Source organism: Protopterus annectens, chromosome 9.part0 (genome assembly GCF_019279795.1).
Source record: "Protopterus annectens isolate FY-2018-M chromosome 9.part0, PAN1.0, whole genome shotgun sequence".
NCBI lineage: Eukaryota > Metazoa > Chordata > Ceratodontiformes > Protopteridae > Protopterus > Protopterus annectens.
Genome location: NC_056743.1, coordinates 173354517 through 173376214, shown reverse-complemented (window position 1 = coordinate 173376214; position 21698 = coordinate 173354517).

Genomic DNA, 21698 nt, shown 5'->3' with positions numbered 1-21698 from the left:
AAGATGTTAATATGACATCAATGCTGCAATATAGCAGGGACATCAGAGTAGTAAACAGTCAACCACAGCAAGTATATAATATATCAAGGCAGGATGTACTGTCATGGCAAGGCAGCAACATAGTCGTTTCATTTATAGAATGAATAATGGATCTAAAATACTTCAATTCATGTAGAGTACTGGGAGATGCATTTTCAGTCATGTTTGTATATTTTTGGTGTACCAGGAATATATGTTATGACATTCTTCTTTCCAAATAGAAATGTACCTGTTGTTTTACTTAGTATTCTCCTGATGACATTAAATAATAAACTGTCGAAGTAGTGACTTAGATTTAAATTTTGTTACAGGATCTAAGTTTTTTCCAGTTTAACATGTATTTTAATATAATTTAGTTTACTGACTTGCAGTAGCTATTATAGATCATTATACTTATTACTATTATACCCTCTTATCTACCCCATTGCATATAATGTTATGTGTTCAAGTTGTCTTGTATGAAAAACTGTGTTACACCTTCCGTAGAGCAGCACCCCTTCAAACACCATACACACACACACCCACACACCCACACACACACACACACACACACACACACACACACACACACACACACGCATGTATGCACAAATTGTATGAAGAGTAGAGTACCCATGGAAGTGCCAAGATTCATTGTGCTAAATGACAATTGTATGATACAGGTTATAATACTGATTAATATTTTTATTGATATTTGATTTTAGAATTATTATCTACTGATTTGAGATAAATGTATTGCCATCGGTAAAGGCATTGCATTCCAATCTATGGTTAAAGACAATGCCCTATAAACTGTCAAACCATGTGGCCAAACAGGGTTTGCCAATGCTGGTTAGAGCACTTTACTGTGCTGGTTTGAACAAGATGTATGGCCCCTGGTACACATGCCTTAACATCTATAGTTCACTATTTTCTTATCAGGCACATACTTACCTTCAGTTGTGTTTTAATGTATAGCACACATTATGCCGAATGCATAACTCATATAGTTGGCATGGAAGCAGGGGCAAGTAATCATGTAATACTTATTTTTTAATGGAGGCTGGCGTTGCATGGAGTGGCAAGTGCCTTGGGTGCCACATTTGTTAACATGCACAATTCAGACATTGACAGTTTTGTATTATCTCAAAAAGATGACATGAGAGTCAGTGTAATGTCACTACATCTGCAGGATGGGCACTTCTGCCTCTTCTCTCTTTGTCTTCCTTGCTTCCTCTATATTTCATTCAGGTCTGATTTATCAGGCTAAGGCAGTTTCTTGCCTTCCACTATGTACAAAGCATGAAGGGGTAGAAAGAAAAGATGAGTCTCATTAAAATTTGAGGCTAAGAAGGCTAATAGGAAGGAAGCTGTAAATGAAGTGGGTAGAAAAATAAAATAACTGAAGCTTGTTTTTATTTCCATAAGCAATAAACTCTGCATGGAAAAACAATCAAACCTTTATTTCTCACACTGAAACTAGTACCTTAGACCTACAGTCTTGTTTATTTGTGTCTTTCGGCTTTTGCCGGTTAGGGGTCACCACAGCGGAACTCCGGTCCGCTAATGATTGGTAGTGGATTTTTACATACCGGGTTACCAGCCCTGACGCACAACCTTCAATGAAGGCACGCCCCATTCACATATGCCTCCACGCAGAAAACGCTCTAGTTGAGAATTGAACGGGACAACGTCTTGCTATGAGGCAACAACGCTACCGCATAGTTCAAAATACTAAAGGGATGAGATACTAGTTGCAGTATGTAAAACAGGAGCTTGCTTATTTTATCAACATTCAGTGTTTATCAACATTCAGTTTAGTTGTTTTGTCAAGTGTAATTTTCATTTGTAAACTGTGAAGGCTGAACTTCATGATGCATAATGAAACTTGCTTATACCCTGAAGCAACTGGCTCATGAATGCACTTGGTATGTTACAGAGCTGACCAGTAGCAGGACCAGCAAACTCCAGGTTATATTGCCAGTTGCATGGGTGGTTGGTGATGACATACCAATGTGAGACCTCATACCAATAATGATAAGACCATGATGATCTGTGAGGTGTAAGTGCACATTAATATTTACATTGTCTGCAGTTCAATGTCCTCAGCAAGTGAGGACATATTAAAAATAAAGCTCTACACTTATGCATGTTGGGAAATCCACTGACTGTGCTAAGTGATGACTTTGCTCAGGAGATGAACTGAGCTGATCTCTGTGTTTTCTTTTATTGTGGCTGGTAATTGTGTAGTTTTGCAGTCTAGCAGCACTATTTAACTATTGTGGGTGTATGGCAGCACTGAACAACATAAAGGCACCTATTTTTCAGCTGTTATGCTTCGGTGAAATGTAGGATTATAAACAGCATTTATAGTAAAAAATGTTTTTTGTTTGAAGTATGAAATTCTGTTTCCAGCAACACACACTCACACCCACACACGCACATACCATATACATAAATATTTATATGTGTATATTATATATATGGATTCACTTTATAATCTTGAAATACTGAAATATCAAATTTTTGTATTTCTAAACTATAAAGTCGAATGTTCAAAATGCCGAAACCCCAAAACCACAAAGTAAAAACCCCAAAACCACAAAAGTAAAAATCACAAACTTAAACACACCATACACCACACAACACATATATCATCCTACCCACACAACAACAAACAAAACACACACAAACACAAAAACACAAATAAACAAACCTACGCTACAAATCAGCATATATTCTCATGAGGCTGCAAAAAGTGTATGTTATACTTTACCATCATTTAGACTTGATCTAGATGTCCAGATGTTTAAAAAAAATGTAAAATCAAGCCTGAGATCCACGATGAGAAAGTAATACCATCTCATCAACTGCCTTTGTGACATTTGTCAAGCATTGAGGTATTAAAGACACTGTACCTTTAAGGTAACAAAGACAAAGAGTCATATTCTCTGAGGATTTGCTGCTTGCATCCTTCATTAGTTTTATTTCCTTCTTAGGAAAGCATTGATAAAATATTAGGCTATATGTTTGCTGTAGGCGTGACCAGTCTCTTTAACAGGCTGTAATACAAATGCTGCTAGATATTTTTGTGTAATACCCTTAGCAGATACCCTTAGAAGTGTAAACATTTGCCATACACGTTGTTTATAGTTCAGTTTTATTGTGGCATCCAGACTGATAAGCAACTGTTATCTTGTGGAAGGTTTAGGTTTCAGGTTTGGGCTAAAGCAAGGAAGATAGTAAAAATATTTGCTTTGTGATGATTTGTGTTTAGTGCACATTTTATGTACACCTTTTAACATAGCTCTTTATCTATTTCACTGTGATTTGTATACAGCTTTTTTTTTATATTGCAGAGGCAAAACTCTCAGCTCTTTATCTTGTGTCGTTCGGCTTTTCCTGTTTAGGGGTCGCCACAGCGGAACTCCGGTCCGCTAATGATTGGCAGTAGATTTTTATGTGCCGAGTTGCCAGCCCTGATGCACAACCTTCAACGAAGGAATGCCCATTCACGCATGTCTCCACACAGAAGACGCTCTAGCTGAGAATCGAACAGGACAACGTCTATCTGTGAGGCGACAATGCTACCGCAGCACCAAAACAAAGCTTTTGAACTAGGAATACTGAGTCCATATCTGAAACATACCTACAAAATCCAAACTCCATTGTCAGATGCAGACAGAAAAGAGGAATGTGTAGTCGGGTGCCTATTCTGAAGAAACAGAAATATGTCATATTGATACTGGACATAATGTCATATTTCCATTACCATTCTGTTAGCAATTTTATTAGAAAATAACAGAAATGTGTAAGAAAATAAATTATAGCTTTTTGAAAACTGCAGGCTGTTACCTTTTACCTTTTATAGTAATGGCCGAATTGCAAGGATATATAAGTTTACTGCTATAGTGTTGCTTGAAGTAACTGTGCCTTTTTATTTTAACTTTATTCATTTGTTAACATGGTAAACCCACAAGTGTATTCTTAAGGACAACCTTTGATCACTGTGGGTCAAGTGAATTGCTCAAAGTCACATAGGCAAACAGAGAAGCTGAAACCAAAGCTTGTCCTACACGATGAAATAGAAGTACAAAGCGTTAATCCTCTGCACTAAAGTTCCATACATATTGTTGTTGTTATCCAGAGAACATTTTCACCAGACAGAAGTTTTATGTACTTCTTTCATACCACACGCTCACATGCACACTCACACCTACGGCTAGTTTACAGTGTCTAGTCCTCCTCCTGCATGTCTTACAATGTGGGAGGAAACTGGAGAATCTGGAAGAAACCCACATAAACACAGGGAGGGCATGCAGACTCAGCACAGAAAGCACCCCAGCCAAGAATTGATCCAGTGAACCTCTTGCTGTGAGGCAACAATACTATTCTTTGTGCCATACATGTATATATACACGCGCGCGTGTGTGTGTGTGTGTGTGTGTGTGTGTGTGTGTGTGTGTGTGTGTGTGTGTGTGTGTGTGCGCGCGCGCGCGCATGTATTTGGGAATTTATTTATTTATTTATTTGACATTCGTTGATGGGGTTAGTCTGACTGGGCAGATGCCCATTTTCAGTGGAGACCCGAGGAAAAACGCTCCAAAAATACAATACATGGTATAAAATGACATAGAAGAAATAATCACAATGCAATGTTTTTCCTATACATTGTTTTATATGCATAAATTCAATAGTATTATAATTTACATATTTACATAGAATTAAAAGACTAAGGACGTTAAGTTGAGTAGCAGTCACATAAAGGTAATTCCATGCATATTAACAGTTTAATTGTATGGATGGTTACTTATATGTATGATATAAAGTAGGTTAGGGATCAAACAGGAGCTCTGAGGCTAAGAGTCTGTAGTAGTTAATAGTTATATAAATAAAGTGTAAGAAATGGTATAAAACCGTATATAAGAGGGGAGGAGAAAAGAAGTAAGGGAGCGGTTAGATCGTAGCAGTGCCGACAGGAAGGTTAAGTAGGATCATGGCAGGTACAGGTCCATAAGTTTAGTAGGTGATCTTTCAAAGTGTTTAAAAAACAGCTATTGTTGGTGATTGTTCTTGTATGTAAGGGCAGTTATTCCAAGATTTGGCAACAAAGTGATTGTAGAGATGTTTTCCAGTGTTTTTATTGGTCTTATAAGTTTCCAAGAGGTGTTGGTCAGAACTACGGAGTGTATGATTTGGGGTATAGAGAGATAAGAGGATAGAGAGTATGGGGCAGGAGTTAGGCTGGTTTAGAATGAAGTGGGTCAGGTATAGCTGAGGCAGGAGGAGCTGTTGGCAGAATTCTAGCCACTGTAGATGTTTGAGAGATAGGCAATGGTGTGTGGGATAGGGGTGATTTTCTGCAAATCTGGCTGTTTTATTATATGTGAGTTCAGGTTTAGTTAAAAGGTGAGATTGAAGGTTAGTAAGGATTGGGACAGCATATAGTAGGGAGGGTAGTAGACAGGCTTGTGCTAGAGAGAGTTTAGAGTTATTAGTGAGGATTTTTTTGTTTTTGTAGAGCAGGCCAAGTTTTATATTAGTTTTTTAATAGCATGCTCAATATGAAGATCAAATTTTAGTTGGTTGTCGATAATGACACCAAGTAGTTTGGTGTGGGGCTATACCTAAATAGTTGTGTTGTTGAGGGAGGAGACAATGAATGTAGTTTTGAGGTGTTGGAGAGATTTAGGAGGAAAATGAGAAGTTTTGTTGGGTTAAATAAGAGTTGGTTCAATGTAAGCCGTTTTTGACTGAGAAGAGAGATTCTTGGGTAAGAGAAAGGAGGTGGGGGAGATTGTCAGCAGAGGAAATTATTGTAGAGTCATCAGCATATTGAATTAGAGAGGAGTGAGGACTGGAAGTGTATAGATTGTTAGTAAAAATGTTGAATGATAGTGGTCCAAGAATAGAGCCTTGGGGAACCCTGGTTTGGTCTGGGAGGAAGGGGGAGAATGCAGAAATCCACTTTACAGACTGAAATCTGTTGGAAAGGTACCTAGTAAACCCAGAGAGGGCAGAGTTGGAGAGATTAAGGTGGGCTAATTTAGACAAAAGTAGGTTATGAGGAAAGGTGTCAAAGACCTTTGAGAGGTCAAGGAATAGACAGGAGACCAGTTTATTGTTGTCCCAAAGTCTAGAGATAGTCTGTGTGAAGGATATTAGGGCTGTAGAAGTACTGTGGTTAGGGTGACAGTCATGTTGGGTAGTATTTATGAGGTTTTCTTGTAGAAGATAGTCAAGGAGTTGTTTGTGAATACACTTTTATGGGGTGAGAGTATGGCTATAGGCCTGAAGTTTCAAGGATCAGTAGACTTATCCCCTGTATGAGAGGGTATTATATAAAATTTATTCCATATATCTGGGACAATTGTTTCTTGGATGGCTCTATTTATTAAGATGGAGATGGGATATGTGATGGATTTGACAGCTAGTTTAAGAAAAAGATGAGGTAAGTTATCAGCAGAGGGGGAGCCTGGTTTAAGTTTAAGAAATGATTTAATGTAAGAAGTGTGAAAAGTCTTGACAGAAAAAGAGCTAGAGTTGGTAGACAGAGAGGGAGAGGTGATGGGGGAGGGAATAGTGTCTTTTGTAGTTAACTGTGACCTTTTCACTCATTGTTTTAGTTTGTTAGTCGGGATATTTTGCAGACACCCTAATGGTAATGGACATCAGCTGGGTATAACAGCCCTGTGTTTCTAATGCTTAGTCAAAAGTTGTCTACCTCCTATCATCATACCTTTACAAACACAAATACTTCCCCTATACTTCCCTACCCTCATACCCTCTTCTTAGCCACTCATACATTCCTCATTACCTCCACACTATTCAACCACAATGACACTCATCTATACAAAATCAAACTACTTCAACACCCCCCTCTCTTACCAAAAACAAAGCCCAAACATTATTCTTTAAGCTACAGTAATTTACTTTATAATTTGATTATACTAACCTTACTACTCACAGAGGATATACTTCCCAACCCAGGACCAAACACCAGCTCCTCTATAGTCATTAATCCCTCACCTCCCTTATTGTCTGCTACACTTCCATCTTCTTCTTCTCAGACTTACTCCTTCTCATCCACCAAAAATTTAACTATACTTTCTCTTATACATTCAAAGTATTGTAAACAAAGTCACTGAACTACACTCCTGGATATCTCACCACACCCCCGACATTCTCATCCTCTCTGAAACCTGGCTTAAACCTCACATTTCTGACAGTGAAATCTTACCTCCTGGCTACATCATCCACCAAGACAGACTCAACAAAAAAGGTGGAGGTGTAGCTATCCTTTACTCTGAAGAAAACTCTCCCTGTACCCTTTATCTATCTCACCTCCTAATCTCCACCCTGCACAAGTGCTCTTAGTAAACTGCAAAATAAATAATCATAAAAAGATGGCCATTGCCTCCATATATATTTCACCAGGTAATAATATGCCTACCCTTGAATTCTTTCTTGGATTCAAGAATGGGCATATCAGAGTATAAATATAGAGTAAGTGGGTGAACAGAGTGGGTTGGAACTGGAAATCAGAGCTACCCGAGCAAGAAAAAACAATCTGTAATGAGAAATGTATGAGTGGTTAAAGAAGAGGGTATAAGGATAGAGATTTGCCAGAGGAGAGTCACAGTAATCTTCATAACTGACCTTTAAATTGAGACTGTTTTTACAACATTATTCAGCATCAGAGGTACTGTAACATCTTAATTAAAGACCACAGTACTTTTGTTTGTTAAATGCTAGCCTGGATTTTAGTTTTCTGTTGACAAAGCCATTTTACCACAAAGAGTTAAGTATCAGCTGCAGTGTTTTCCACATGGGTGAATGTAGTGGGCAACACATTCAGCTTTACATATTTACTGAAGTCCTCACCTCTGCTTCCAAGGAAAAACAATTCCCCAAGAGAATGACAATTTTTTTCTCTCTTTCTATGTTATCTGTAGTGCTGAGAGATGCGTGCAGCAGTAAACTGCACTATAGTCAATGACTTCACTTGACACCGTCCCCCACTCTGGAATTATAGATAAACTCACTAAACTAGGTATACAGCCGTATGTCAAATGATGAGTTGCCAACTGGCTCACTGACAGAACCCACACTGTGAAAGTAGCAGATTCCAAATCCGACTTCAGACCAGTGACAAGTGGAGTATCACAGGGTTCAGTCCTGGGTCGTCTCCTGTTTGGTATCTACTTCCCTGAAGTACAGACTACACAGAAGGTCTTTGGCTAATGAAGTTTGCAGATGACTGCAAACTAGGAGCCATAATCGAAACTCTTAATGATGTGGACATCCTACAAAAGGGCCTCACTGAGGCAGATGCCTGGTGTCAAAGCCATGGCCTCAAGCTCAATGCCAGAAAATGCATTGTTATCCCCTTTGGTAAAAACTTTGTACTCATGAACTACCACATAGGTGGCAGCCTACTTAACACTGAAAATGTAATAAGAGACCTTGGGACACAGGTGGACAGTAGTCTCTCCTTTGATAATCACATTGCCACAGTAGTCAGGAAATCCTTCTATGTGGCACACCTCATCACAGAAGGTTTCTCATCCAGGAAAAAAGGAATCATTGTTCCCCTCTACTCATCACTCATTACACCCATTATAGAGTACAATGCCCCTTTTGGTATGTACTTCACAAGACATCTACAACAACTGGAAAGGCTGCAGAAATACCTCACAAAGAGGATTACTAGCCTCAAACAGATGCCCTAGGCAGTCCACCTCAAAAAACTCCAGCTTTACTCTGTTGCATATTGCCTACTCAGAGGCGATCTCTGCCTAACATACAAAGCTATGTCAAACCCAGAGCTGTTGGACATGCTCCACTTAAAGAAATCCCAGTCCCACCAAGCTACAAGCTCTAGGGACCTAAACCTTGTCACCACAATAAACAGAACATGCTGGAGGGATAGATTCCTGTCCCAGAGACTTCCCATACTCTGGAATAAACTACTTATCTATATCAAACAAAGCTCCTCATTAGCACTCTTCAAGAAAAATCTTGATGATTGAATGGGAAATAGGGGATCACTTCGGTGGCTCTGCTCAACAGGGGCACAGGAAAATAATTTTCTTGGGTGGCAAAAGCCAGGGTACTTTTTTGGCTAGGCTTATATAGGCCCTAGGGACAATAGCCTAGTACCTACCTATGAACCTGTGATTTACTTTAAAGATGGTGCAATTGCTGTGTTTGGCCTGCAATACTGAACCAGAATTTGAAGGGAGGTCCACTTACCTGTTCATTTGCAATATAACTACAGTGGAACAGCTTCTTCAAACCATAACTACGTCTGTTAAGGGTATTGTAGTGGTTGCTAAGTCCATCGCTACATCCCGATCTGCATCCCTGTCAAAGCCACTGCTTTGAGAGGAAGACCCAGAGGCACACATTGTGGTGTTTAAATGAATCATTAGTTGGGAGGTCTAGGCCCAGGTCATTTGAACTCCAGTTCTAGCTGCACATCTCACAGGGATTTCCTCCTTCTCTTTATGGATATGAAAGGTAACGAGTATAAAAAATTATGGAAAGGTAAAATGATGCCTGCTTGTACAAGTGAAGTTCACTGCAAAAACTCAAGAACTCAAGTTTCAGTAATTGAGAGACTTAAACCAGCATGGCCTAGCATTATTATGATGTGAATGTGTCAGAGCCACAAACACAACGTTCTTGTTACAGTTGTTAAAAGGGTAATGCTTTATGAAAATGTGTACAAGAATGAGTTAACTAAAGCTATTAATAAGTCTGTGTCTAAACTAAAAAGGACGTTTACTAATATCTTGTGTTTTTAAATATGGGAGGAGGGGACACACAGAAAAATTCTGTATTACTAATAACCATGAAAACAAGTCTGATGTAAATGGTAAAACTAGCGACAGAAATACAAATAACATGGAAGCTGTGGAATGCGGCAGTTAGAAATGTTAAGGTTAGTAAAACTGCATTTTGTTAGTGAGTGACTACTAAGGTAATTAAATGTCCAGTATTAGTGAACCGAAGGGAGTTACAGGGGCTATTATACTCCAATAGTATAATAACCCTCATTAAAGCAGCAGTATAGTTTTAGATTAAAGACATATGCCTTCGCAGAGATAAAAAAGAGCTAACCTATCACACTGGTAGAAATTCAGACATGATTTATGAAGACAATACATTATGTAACTTTACTTCAATACCTTACTCAGAAGCTGTTTATTTGGAAAGATCTCTTTGATTTTAAAGAGTTGTCAGGGCAGTTGGAAAGTGAATGTGCCCATAACACCCTAAGTCTCCAGGTTAAGGTAAAAGAGTCTTAGGAACTCCATTTTGTTTTTTCACCTGGTTTTACACTTCTACACCACACTGTACTCTGGAAATCCAGAGGATGCGCACAGTTCAGGATTAATATTAGCAATCCCCAATGGAACAAGGCTGTGATTGATGATACATAGAGAGGAAGACCCTATAGCTCCATTAGATACTAAGGGAGAACATCAAGAACAAAGTGGAGTCTGAGAAGAACCAAAGGCAGGCACAGTACATAACAGCAGGGAAAAGGAAAAGACCAGTGAGCTAGTTGTATATCCCAACCAGAGCACAACTGACAGCCTGAGAAGAGGGAAAGCTAAAACAGAAGCAGCCCATACTAAAACAGATCAAAAAAGGACAGAGCATGTAGAAAGGAGGTTATTTACCATTGCACAGATACTGAGAACAATAAACTAGAAGAACAGGCAGATGACTAGGTAGGTAATGGTATGACTTAACCTTCTTGGGAGAGGACTATTATACTCAGACCCCTGTATCAATCTTGGTGGGAGAGCAAGCATGGCCTTTAAAAAACTGAATGTCTCTCACACACACACACACACACACACACACACACACACACACACACACACACACACACACACACACACACACACACACACACACACACACTGTGAACAATCCAAACAGCACAATAATGCTTTTACCTAACATCTTTTATTCCTTGTTATTAAAACTAAATTTTCTCCAGTTTAACATGTATTCTAATATAATTCAGTTTACTGACTTGCAGTAGTTATTACAGTTCATTATAGTTATTACTATTATGCCGACTTATCTACTCCTTTGCATATAACTTTTTTTTTTCAAGCTGTCTTGCATGAAAAACTGTGTTACACCTCCTTGAGTGCAGCACCCCTTCAAACACCGCCCCACAAATCTGTGAACAATCCAAACAGCACGATAATGCTTTTACCTAACACCTTTTATTCCTTGTTATCAAAACTGTAACCAGCACTCATAGTATTTCCATAACTGCTGTATTTTTAACCTTAATAACTGCGGACTTTCAAAATGTATAATCCAGAATTCAACAGCAAGCATTACCTTATCTGATATCAACCATCAAACGTGTTCCACAGTTACTCCTACATTGCGTTCAGCTCAAACACATAGAAGAAAAGCCATTATGAACATTGTGTGCAGCTCAAAAACATGGAAGAAAAGCCACGATGAAGTGTTTAGTTCTCACGTCACTTTATCAGGCAATGACATGAGTCGTGGAGAAGATGATTTCCCTGGAAAAGGGAAACCCTCACAAGGTGATGTAAGTTGTTAGACCATGAATGCTATTTATGTATATTAATGCCAGGTAATATGCTGCGGTAGCGTTGTCGCCTCACAGCAAGACATTGTCCCCTCACAGCAAGACGTTGTCCCGTTCGATTCTCAGCTACAACGTCTTCTGTGTGGAGGCATGCGTGAATTAGCGTGCCTTCATTGAAGGATGTGCGTCAGGGCTGGTAACTCGGCACGTAAAAATCCACTACCAAACATTAGCGGACCGGAGTTCCACTGTGGTGACCACTAACCGGGATAAGCCGAAAGACACAACAACAATGCCAGGCAATATAGATACAGTGGATATAAAAAGTTTGCACACCCCTGTTAAAATGGCAGGTTTTTGTTGTATAAAAAAATGAGACCACTATAAATCATTTCAAAACTTTTCCCACCTTTAATGTGACCTATAACCTGTACAATTCAATTAAAAAACAAACAAATCTGTTAGGGGGGAAAATATTAAAAATAAAAAATGTAAAATAAGCTGGTTGCATAAGTGTGCACCTTTTGATTTAATTACAGCATTCAGTCTTCTTGGGTAGGAGTCTATCAGCATGGCACATCTTGACTTAACAATATTTGCCCACTCTTCCTTGCAAAGGCGCTCCAAATCTGTCAGATTGCGAGGGCATCTCTTGTGCACAACCCTTTTCAGGTCACCCCACAGATTTTCTATTGGATTTAGGTCTGGGCTCTGGCTGGGCCATTCCAAAACTTTAATTTTCTTCTCGTGAAGCTATTCTTTTGTTGATTTGGATGCATGCTTGGTATCACTGTTGTGCTGAAAGGTGAAATTCCTCTTCATCTTCAGCTTTCTAGCAGACGCCTGAAGGTTTTGGACCAAAAGTGACTGGTATTTGGAACTGTTCATAATTCCCTCCACCTTGACTAAAACCCCAGTTCCAGCTGTAGAAAAGCAACCCCAAAGCATGATACTGCCACCACCATGCTTCACGATGGGGATGTGTACTTTTGGTGATGCAAAGTGTTGTTTTTGTGCCAAACGTAGCTTTTGGAAATTTGGCCAAAACGTTCAACCCCATTTTCCCATAAGCTTTTTGGAGACTTGAGGTATTGTTTTGCAAAATTTAGCTGGGCCTGGATGTTTTTCTGTGTAAGAAAAGATTTCCATCTTGCAACCCTACCCCATAGTCCAGACATATGGCGAGTACGGGAGATTGCTGTCACATGTAGTACACAACCATTTTGGAGGGATGTCCAGTTCTTTGCAACATCACTGTTGTCCCATATTTTCTCCACTTTTTGATGACTGTCTTCACTGTGTTCTATGGTATATCCAATGCTGTGGAAATGTTTTGTACCCTTCTCCTGACTGATACCTTTCAAGAATGAGATCCCTTTGATGCTTTGTAAGCTCTCTGTGAACCATGGCAGTTGCTGTAGCAGGCAACTGAGTAAATGTCAGGAAAATCCTACTAGGACAGCTGAACTTTATTTGGGGTTAATCAGGGTCTCTTTAATTGATGGCAGGTGTGTATCCAAGAATAGTGAATGCTGTAATTAAATCAAAAGGTCCTTCAACAAAGTGTTAGTTTAAGGGTTTGCACACTTATGCAACCAGCTTATTGTACATTTTTTATTTTTTATATTTTTCACCCTAAAACATTTATTTGTTTTTCAATTGAATTGTACAGGTTATAGGTCACATTAAATGTGGGAAAAGTTTGGTTTTTAGCTGCTACATAGTATTTGACATATTTTCTAAGATTTTGTCCACTACAATGTTAGGTTTATCTAAGGGACATCCATCAAGTTGTACAAAGTAGTAAAGTATTACTGCTGAGATATGGTTTTTAAATAATGAGTTTTCAAACTGTGTTTTTTCTTTTTGCTAAGTGTTAATAATTGTTGTGACTTTTCATAAATTTAAACAGCAAAAATATTCAGTGAGTTAAAATATCTCAATCAGTATCCTGCTAAATGGAATGACATTAGCCCAAAACTATGTACAGTTCACTTTGGGTGGCCACTAAAATGCACTATATCAGTCAGGCAAAGCCTGGGCTTTCCTTTCCTTTTCTTTTATAAAGGTATAGAAAATAGGCTGTAAGGGTGTTAAACAACTTCAAATGATTTGATTTAAAACCGTCTAAGATATCCACACAACAACAGTTTGCTCTATGTATGCTTATGTTCAAAACAAGCAGAAATATTAATTTTCCTGAGCAGCATGATGCCGTTTTACTTAATCAACTCCAACACTGTAGCACTTTGGGGAAAGGGGGAGTCTTCCTGCTGCTGTCATTCCAACTGTGAGTATGCATAAAGTTAGCTGTGGCATGGAAAAACGGCACTCTAAGCTGCCATCATTGTGAGAAGCTAGCTTTGCCTTACTCAAACTGCTAAAAAAATAGTTCAGGAAACCCTCTTATTGGCTGTCATGCTATAATCCACACATAATATGACCATTTAAATCTGCAACTACCTCTGGTCTGCAATGATACAAATGCACAAGGAAAAAAAGTCAGTTGGACTTCCATGATGGCTGCAGACTGATCAACAGCTTAATTTCAGCTCTCCCATTGTGAAAAAGAAACTGAGAAATAAGAGCTAGTGACATTGACAGCTTGAGTACAATTCAGTTATTGGCTATTAAGCATACTGCTTGGATGCCAGCAAAGAAGAAATTTACAGAACCTGAAAGAAAATAAACCAGAAAAAGTGAAGAAGAAAAACTGGCTAGGAAGAATCCTGCAGCAAAAGGCAGTTAAAGCTTCAGCTTTCATATAAGAGATGGCTTCCTGTAATTTAGAGGACAAAAATTAAATGTACTCACAGGTGATCGAAATAAATGAAACACTGAAGGAGGATATCATCTCAAATAAAAAGAGCTGGAAAACAGCAGAAACTTTAACTAGGTATTCAGATGAACTGATAAAACTGCAAAAATCAGAGGGTGATATGAATAAAAGGCTAATCGAGTATGAATCTTCTCAAGAAGAGCTGTTTCAAAAATGGTAGATTTAGAAGAGAAAGTACACAGAGAAAACCTGAGGTTTCTGCTGTACCAAAGAAAGTGGAAGGAAAATATTGTATTAATTTTATGAAAGTACAAATAAGAAGACTGGTATTTAAATGCATGATTTTTCAATGGAAAGGGCACATTGAGAGCATGCTACAAACCTGGCCAAGAGAAGGTAGCTAAGACCTGTATTAGTAAAGATGCCTTAATACTAGCAGAATGAGCTGTGCCTGACAAAACATTGGCAGAAGAGACAAATATTAAAATGGCAGAGAGCAAAGTGTTTGGGGAAATCAAAGTTCACTTTACACCAGGCAGAAGAGAAGCAAATTTATCCCAGTAGTCAGGGAATCACAAGAGGCAGGTGAAAGATTCACGCCGGTGTATCAGGCTGTATTCAGAATATTTTTCCTGGAGGATCAAATATATTCTTGATGCAGAACAGGCTAAGGAGGAAATAAAAAAGTTTCTCAAACAAAAAGTAAGCAAACAGAAGGGGACTCTGCTTCCCATTCTTCTGATAATAAAGCTTATAGAAAGCCTTTGACAACCTTTTCAAATGTTCCAAAGGAAAATGCTGTAGAGACAGAAAAAAACTCATGAGTTGACTAGAAGAATTAGGAGCACCTTGGACTTGAACCAGAGTCTGGTGTTGGGAGATGGAGATGACCAGCAATACTGAAATAAATTAATAAATGGGAGACTATACAGAATCAATCACATTTGTGGAATATGACATTCTGAGAAAAAGTGACTAAGAAAGACTGGACATTTGTTGACTTTCTTAAACTTGTGGGTAGACTGAAAGGCATATACCCCACTTTATATAATTAATGTTTAGAAGGACGCCTTAAGGGTGGGGGAGTAACTATAAGTAAAACAATTTTTGTTCTTAGTATTTGTATAAAACATTTAATTATATAAACTGCATGTTATATACAGTAAAGCAGTTTTTGTAATGCATAGTCAGGGGTATTTTAAATGTGAGTGCAATCTGTTCAGTGATTGCTGAATGTGTTAAAGATATTAAAGTAAACAAGTACTTTTTTTAGTTGTAAGAAGTACAGGCTTTACAGTATAAGAAGAGAAGAAAGGCTGGACAACACGAGTTTAATGTTAATATGCTGTGATCTAGGGCTGCTGGGATGAGAGTGAGGTATAAAAGTGCACTAAGTCTATCATAGATTCATAGGTAAGTACTTAGCTTGCTGCCCTTGGAGGCCATTTTAATACTAGCCAGTTCCCCTTTTTGGGTTCAAAATAAACTGTCCCATTTGGTTATAAATTGGTATTGCCCATTCCATGACCAATAATTCTACATTTCCCATAATAAGAATAACTGGGATCATACCATAGATAATTTGAGGGGACCCATGCATGGCATAAAGTATTTAGCAGCTGCCTTTGGCCATTAGTAGTACGGGGGCAGTCCTGGGATAAATATTCTGTTTCATATCCATAGATCTAAGTTGTGCTTGGATATGGACAGGGATAAACTCTCTGTGAGATATATTTGTCCCTCTACTGCACTAGTGAAATAATCTGACTGCCATGACTGTTAGTCAAGAAAAATTCCGGAGGCTTTAATGTAAAAGAAAATGGTAAGTGCTTTCACAGTGTACCCACTGCTTCTTCAAACCATATAAATAGAAGAAAAAACAAAACAAGCTGCATAAAGAAATTTAAAATCTAATACACCAGTAGTCACCTACAAATGATGCTACATCATAATTAGTCAACAAATCAAATCCAGAACTCAAACAAAAACTATTAAAACAACCATTTAACTAATAGCCAGTCAACAAACAAATGCCAGTACACACCTACTTACATACATAAAGTCTCATTCATTTCAATGCTTAATGGGACAGGACTTCAACTGTTCTGCTCTGTTGATGTTAGAGAAGAAGTTTAGATACCTAGACAAAGTATTTCTGACGTCCTTTGACCTGCTGATGTGCAATAAATCAATTGGTAATGTGTCTGTCAGAGGATGCCTTATATCCCAGACACAGGTTGCCTTGAGTTGATCCTTGTAGGACATGTTGTTTGAGCCTTGTATTATTTTAATAAGGTATTCCTTGTGGTTTCTAGTATTGCATGTGTCCAGTCAGATACATGCCATAGGTGGCATTATATTCAATGACTGGCCTAATGAGGGCTGAGTAAAGGAGGGCAGTGACATTACTAGATCTAGACAGAATCTCTCTGTTTATAAACTGTGCAATATACTAGGCTTTCTTACAACTATGGACACATGTTGGTCAAAAGGTAGGTCACTATCCATATAAGCTCCTAGATTCCAGCCAACTGGGTCAAATCTTAGGGGGTGTATTATCAATGGGGTGTTTCCTAGGATAGATGACTTCTGAAATGATACAATAATGCATTTTGTGGCATATAGTTTCGGTCCCTATTTTTGGCACCAGTTATTTATTTGAGACAAACAGTCCTGCAGGACTGATAATTCATTTGGGGATTCAGTGACTGCTCCTATCTTGCAGTCATCTGCAAACTTAGTCAGCTAGTGTCCATTCATATTGGCTTTTACTTCAGAAAAGTAGATCTCAGAAAGGAGAAGTCCCCACACTGAACCATGGGGGACTCCACTGTTGACTGGTCACTTTGTAGAGGTTATTTTCCCTATTTTAATTATCTGTGTACTATCTGTAAGCCAGTTGTCAATCCAGTAGGTGGCATATGGATTTATTCCCAGTTTATTTAGCTTTCCTACTATGCCTGAGTAGGGAATTGTGCCAAAAGCTTTGGCCAGTCTGAAGTATGTGGTGTGTACTGTTTTGTCTTCATCCATTGCTTTGGTGATGTTTTCAAAAATGTCCACCAGATTTAGTAAGGATGACCTGCCCTTTACAAATCCAGACTGATGGGTCCTATGTTTGGTGATTCCCTATGTCCTGATTGATAATTCCATGATAAGTCTTTTCATAGATTTGCATATGAGGCTGGTCAGACATATGAGTCTGTAATTGCCTGAGTCTGTGGAAGGTCCTCCCTTATACAAGGAATGACTGTAACTGTTCTTCATTTGCTGGATGCAAAACCTGCATGGGGGAAGAGAGTGAACAGTGTTGTTAGGGATGTGGCTAAATCATGCTTCATGCTATTTAAAATCCATCCAGAGATATTGTCAGGACCCATCAATGCAGTATTTTTAGTTTTTGATAGCACTTTTAGGACTTGGTCTTGTGCGGTAATTGGATATGGATAGTACATCTTGAGGGACAGAAGGAAGGGCGAGAGGGGTAAAGTTAGAGCTAAATTTATCGGCCAGTAGATTTGCTATATATTCAGCCTCAGTATAGGTAACATCATTTGCAATCAGTTCAACACATTTCTGCATTGTGCTTTTGAGATTACGTACATAACTAAAAAAAGCCTTGTGACTGTCTTTAGCTTGTGTAGCTATTTTAGCCTCAAACTTGGCTTTGTTTTTGTTTTTATTAAGCTCCTGGGTTGTTTATTTACGTGACAAGGGTCCTAACATTCTGGGAATTGCTCTTCTTATTTTTGGTCAACATTTTTTTCTTTTTATTATAAATGTATTTGATATGGTTCTATCATGTAACTTTGTTTTGGGGTTTTACCCTGTACTTGTTCCTATAGGGTACAGCTGCATTAATGCAGCTGTTTACCTGCTAGTATAGTGTGGTGATGTACATTTCCTCATACTCAGTTAACTTAACTGGGTTTGGTGGGGATTTGAAACTTGCCAATGTATTACGTAGGAGTAGGTATTTTGTCTGAAATAAAAATTTCTAAAGATATTTTGGTCGGATTCTTATATGTTGAATTAATATATTTTCTTTTATTTTTACAAGGGTGAATGTCTATAAACAAGTACTTTGTAAGCAAATAGGCTTGAAAAATAAAGCAGTGAAAAATGCCAAGCTTCTTACATCTGCAAAGATATTAGCTTGTTTTTTTTTCATTAGTAAATGTTCAGTGGGAGTCACGAAGCCTGCTGCTAAGGCAGCTGTACATTCTGTTCTGAGTTAAATTTACAAAGATTCATGGCTGACCCCTTTTACATGGACTTAAGATGTCTGCAGGTGCAAGCAATTAATCTTGAGAGTTCTGAGCATTCTTTGCTGAGAGAAATGCAAAATTCAAAAGTACAATGGTAAGCAATTTGGTGAGAAATAAAGTTTGAAATTATGGGAAGTGAATAAGAGATGGCAGCCTCTCTAGTAGCCTATAATGCATTTAGTAGAACAGTGTATAATTTAGTTTTGTTTCAAGATAGCCAGTGCACCTTTTCTTAGGGCTAAAAGTTAATGTTTTCCGAAGCATACTAGCTGTTTTCACATTTAGGAGGGGAATAGAGATAAGAAAAGAACATAGAACAATTGGTGCAAGTAGAAAAACAGGCTGTAGCTTATGCTTTATTGTTGGTAACCTTAATTTTAGATTAGCTAATGCCTGTCATGCAGCTCTTGATTTTGGGCAATTGTTCCTATCTGGAGGGTTAAAGTTAATTTTTGTAGATGTACATATAGTGTATGGGTGTTTTGAAAATGTATTTAGTTTTTTGTTTGAGGGTTTCTATTAAAACATAAAGCCTTGAAGAATGTGACATAGGTTCAAATGGAGGTGAGAAAGAACAACTGTTTAAGAGAACTGCCTGCCAGACATTAATGTGTGCATGTAATACAAAAGTTTATTTATTTATTTATTTACATTTGTTTACCGGGAAATTCCAACTGGATGCAGGTCCTTTTTCGGCGGATGCCCTGGGAGAAAAGCTCCACATCATGTACATGATAAATAGAGATACAAAGTTGCAGCAATATTAAACAACATTACAGGTTGTTGGCTTTAATATAATAACAAGATATTGATTATCAACAGTATATACAGTAAATGTTGCAAGTTAAGATAGTTTCTTGTTTATAATATTAGTAACAAGGTTGTCAGACAAGATTTTAAAGTATGTAAAGACAACTAGTTATTCTGACTGTGGTTAGTAGTGGCGGTAGTATAGTTGGGTTAAGAGTCTAGGTGGGGGGGTAAGGGTGGGGGTGTTAGTCTGGATTAGAACAAGGACAAAGCCAGTGTAAATTTAAGTGGAATTTGAGTGCAGTCTTGAAAAGGTTGCTGGAAGGTAGAGTAGTTATAGAGGGTGGAAGATTGTTCCAAAGTTTAGATATGGTACATGAAAATATGGCTTCTCCTGCTGAGTTTTTGGGTTTGATAACAGTGAGTTGATTTTTGTTGCTTGATCTTAGGGGCCTAGTGGAGTGATAGGGTTGGAGAAGGGTTTGAAGGGAAGGGATGTTATGGTGGTGGTTAATAAGTTTATGAGCGAGGGTGAGTTGATTAAAGTGAAGGAGCTGTGGGAGTTCTAGCCAGTTTAGTTCTTTAAGGGAGATACAATGATGGCTGTGGTAGGAGGTTCCAGTGGCAAATTTAGCAATTTTGTTGTAACAAGCATCCAGCTTGTATAGGTCTGTCTCTCTAAGGTTGGTAAGTATGGGGGATGCATAGAGTAGGGTGGAGATTAGCTGGGAATTGGCTATAGAGATTCGAGCCATCTTGGTTAGGAATTGGTGGCTTCGATATAATTCACCAAGTTTCTTGTGAACTTTTTTTATTGTGAGAGATATGTGGGTGTCAAATCTAAGTTTGTTGTCTATTTCCACACCATGTAATTTTGTGTGTTCTGATGTAGAGATGATGGTATTGTCTTTAGCAAGAATGTTGAAGTGGGGGTGTTTTGGGTGGCTTTGGAAGGTTGGAACAGGAGAAGTTTTGTCTTACTTGGGTTGAGTAGGAGCTGAGCATTGGATAGCCAGCTTTCTACAGAAGTGAATGATTCCTGTGTGATTTGTTGTAATTCTGGTAGAGTGGGGGCAGAGCAGATGAGAGTAGAGTCATCTGTGTACTGTATAAGAGATGCTTGTGTGGTGGCAGTTGTTAGTGAAAAGTGAGAATAGCAGAGGCCAAGGATAGACACTTGGGGAACTCTGAGAGTAACTGGGAGGTGAGGTGATAGGTTATCATCCCAGATTACTGATTGCTGGCATCTGTGTAGTTGCTGTGGAACCAGTTGCAGGCTGACTGTGAGAAGGAGAGGCTGGGGAGAGTAGAGAGTAGTAGCTCATGAGATATCATGTCAAAGGCCTTTGAGAGAGCTAGAAATATGGCAGTGGTGAAGAGGCCATTGCTTCTGTGATGAAGTATAGTGTTGGTGAGAGAGAGCAGAGTGGAGGTAGTGCTGTGATATGGCCTGAAACCATGTTGGGTTTAAGAGAGGAGATTATTAGCTAGGAGGTAGTTGGAGACCTGGGTGTTGATACATTTTTCAAGTATCTTGGAGAGTGGGGAGAGGATAGCAGTGGGGCAGTAATTGGAGAGGTCGGTGGATGGGGTACCTTTGTGGAGGGGAATGATGTGGGATATTTTCCGTATTGAGGAAACATAGCCTTCTGTTATGGAATGGTTGATTAGAATTGGAATTAGGTAGGCTAGTGTATCAACTGCATTTTTCAAGTATTCAGAGGGGAGGTTGTCAGCTGCGAGTTTGGTGGGTTTAAGTTTTGACAATAGTCTTTTTATATTGGAGGTAGGTACTGAAGTGAAGAAGAAAAGAGGGTTAAGAGTTGGGGGGCTGTTGTAGGGAAGTGTTGTTTGTTTAGAGATGTTATAGTTTCAGTGAAGTGTTTGTTGAAGGATTCAGCAATACTGCTGGAGGAGGGGGGAATGGATGGCTGGGGGGTATCAACCTTCCCTGGGTGGAGGATAGTGTTAATAGTAGACCAGAATTGCTTAGTGTTGTGGTTGGTAGAGTTTAGGGTGGATTTAAAGTAGAGGGATTTGTCTAATTGGAAATACACATTCAAAAAAAAAACACCTGACATGTGGGAACATTAACTTTTTTATCATAAAGATTACACTATCTATATTATCTTGGAATGTAAATGGCTATATGGGTATAGACAAAAAGGAAAGAGTGTTGAATTACATTAACAAAAGCAGAGTACAAATAGCAATGTGGCAGGAGATCCATTTGGAAAGAAATGAGTATCGAGTCTGACAAAAGAAAAGAGTTCAGGATGCATATTCAGCA